Genomic DNA, 3067 nt, shown 5'->3' with positions numbered 1-3067 from the left:
TACAGGTTTGGAACGTGATGGTGAGTAAATGATGACAGAAGTTTCATTTTTACGTGAACTATACCTTTAAGCCACACTTAAATGCTGAATGTTAATGCATTATATAACAAAATCAAATCAAGTGGCATTGTTTTAGATAGACAGAAAGATAATACAGATAACACAAGCACAGTTTTCAAGCAAAAAGAAAAAAGAAAAACAAGTTTGTTGTGTTTTAAATTGTAAAACAAGAAATATTGTTCAAAATTAAGATAAAAAAGTATTCTGACTTTTTCTGGTTGTTAAATGTTAGTAAGAAGAACTACATACATCTACTAAAAATCAACTTGATACGTAGCTTCATCATCATAACACGTACATACTGTAAGCGTGCAGCTCGCACATGCACCTTGAATTTTTCTGCAGCAATTAGCTTGTCCACAAAGTGGAGACAATGCCTCAGTCCGTTGTTTCACAGTCAAAACAGAAAAAAAACTAACTGGAGACAGCAACAACAAAAGATGCTTTTGTTGACAAGCACTTGTGTGAGGGGGTTAAGAGATACACGCAACTCTAGTTTAAACAAGTACAAAGACAATTTTATCAGCCATAACTTCTGGAGAGAAATAGCGTAGACACTGGACAAGGACAAAACTTCATAGTGCGCATGTGTTGAGGGCCGGTGTTCGAGCATGCTATCAAACACAAGTAGCTAGGCGCTCGTGTCAAAACCTAAGTATACTTTGGGCTTTAAAAGTCACTGACAAAATGGCTCACAAAAACTGAAATTATTTTTAACAAAAGATCCAGCAGCTTTTGCGGATGCCACTTGGTTTAATATTTTGCTCATTTCAATAAAAATTCAGTTTTAAGTGCGCACATAAGTGTCCACACACTTTAGGAGACCGCTGTAGGTTACACCGACATTTAACTTCACTTTTTAACACTGAGAATGGTCATTTGAAGGCACTCATCTTTGAGCACTTCAATGTCAGTTTTATAGGCATTCGTTTTGACCTCACTGTAGAAATCGGGCTTCTTCATAGCCAGGGGCGTCTCCACGCTGATGGATGCCCCCATGAGCGCCTCTGGGCTTTGGCCCCGCTGGAAGAGACCGAAGAGAGTGGCCAGGCCCCGGCCCACATCATGACGGGCCCCTTCATTGATAAAGCAATAGAGGATGGGGTCTGCCACGCAGTTGAGGCTGGTGAGCGCTAGAGTCACATGATAAGCACCAAACAAGTTCTCCTCGCCACCACAATCGCAGGGGTTGCTGAGGAAAAGCACGCTGCGCCACAGCAGGAGGACGTGGTAGGGAGCAAAACAGAGGAGGACGATGAGGATCAAACTGAGGGCCAGCCTCTTGATTTTGGCTTTCTCTTGGCGCTCGGTCGAGACGTTACTGCGCACGGCTCTCAGGATGCCTCTGTAAGCAGCCAACATCACGCCCCAAGGCACCAAGAAGCCGAGGAAAGTGCGGTAAAGGTTCATCCCAGCCACCCAATCCTGCATGGGATACTTCTCGAAGCAGAAGGTGTGGTTAAAGCGGTCCTTGAAAAGCTCATCGTGGAAGAGAGGTGCAGAGTTGGCCACTATTTCAGTTACCCACACAACGGCACAGACCAGCAAGGCTGTTTTGACCCTGCGGACTTTAGCAAATTTCAGGGGATGAGCCACCGCCAAGTAACGATCCACAGATATGCAGCAGAGGAAGGCGATGCTGACGTAGATGTTGGTGTAGAAGATGAAACCGAACATCTTGCAGGACACTTGACCGTGGATCCAGTTGTCGTGGTGGACAAAATAGTCAATCCAAAGTGGCAAAGTGGCTATATACAAGAGGTCAGCCACTGAGAGGTTCATCAGGTAGACCCCCAACTCATTCTTCTGTCTGACCTGCATGTATGCGGCCCACAGGGCCATGCAGTTAGTGGGGAAGCCAAGGACGATGACGATAATATACAGCGCCGGCTGGAAGAACTGGTCTATGTTCGAGTCAACATCGCACGAGGTTGAGATGTTACACATGGTCTCTTCGCTTCCTCAGAGACTTATATAATCATCGAAATTGGCTGAGGCTTCTATGGTTCCAACTCAAGCCATGTTTAAAAATAAGACAAGAAAGTATTGTATCGTATCGTGTCTGTAACACTGTAGCCCACTACGGTCTAGCATGGTGGGCCTGACGTGTCACATGTCTCTACCACATTTCATGGCTAGTGTTTTAACCTCTCGGAGAGCTCAGAGGTCAAAGATGTGTCCACAAGAGAACATGCCATTAATCCTCATTAAACGATCACCTTGGAGTGGTTTCAGGTGGGGTCAAGGTTTTTTTTAGCAGTATGAAACAGTCACTTCCATCTCTGAAGGGCGCACAATGACTAATCTTCTTTGGTCTGTCCAACAACATCCATCTGCAAAATAGAAAAAAAAACAATTTTTGAGGTTTGGGAGTCATATGACTCATTATGTATGATCGCTGCAATGTTTGCGATTTTTGTTATTGTTGAGAAATGTCCTTTCCTGAGCAGTGCTGTGTATTTGTTTGCACTGTGATACAATGAGTGTATGTTTTCCTATTCCCACCCCTAACCTTGGTCACCCTCGCATTAGCATCTGTTTGTTTGGAGTTCAACTGAATTAACATTCATTACAAAGCTCCATCTTGTTCTTCAAGGTTTGTATCTGCTGGTAGAGAATCTCTAGGAGGAATTTTTTTTCTGAACAGGTGTTTGTGCAGATCTTGGTATGAAGGAGGTTAGATCAAGCAGATTATATACCTTCTAGAATGAGGAAATATGATATAAAATAAACAGAGCAGAACATTATGGCTTGACAGGTGACCTACATGCTCCTCGCACACGCAAGCCACTTTTATAAAAACCTTTCAGATTCATACAGTATTCCCTAAAAAAGAGGTTTGACTAACACACACACACACACACACACACATATATATATAAAATTAATTTAATTTATATTTATTGAATAATTTAGCAATTTACAACTTCTCATTTAAACTGTATAATTGTGTTTCTTTTTTTATTATTAAAAATGATTTTTTTATTAAACAAAACAATAATACAAA

The 3067-nt window shown here is 42.1% G+C and overlaps 1 pseudogene; it reads right to left on the bottom strand.

The window, feature by feature from the left end:
* Positions 1–405: 405 nt before the first annotated feature.
* On the bottom strand, positions 406–2154 carry LOC107757353 (G-protein coupled receptor 4-like; annotated as a pseudogene).
* Between the last annotated feature and the right edge of the window lie 913 nt (positions 2155–3067).

The sequence above is a fragment of the Sinocyclocheilus rhinocerous genome, unplaced genomic scaffold (assembly GCF_001515625.1).
Source record: "Sinocyclocheilus rhinocerous isolate Xijiao unplaced genomic scaffold, SAMN03320098_v1.1 scaffold1152, whole genome shotgun sequence".
In the NCBI taxonomy this organism is placed as follows: Eukaryota; Metazoa; Chordata; class Actinopteri; order Cypriniformes; family Cyprinidae; genus Sinocyclocheilus; species Sinocyclocheilus rhinocerous.
Note: the sequence above shows the minus strand (reverse complement) of the source record. Positions and strands in the feature narration are given on the sequence as shown.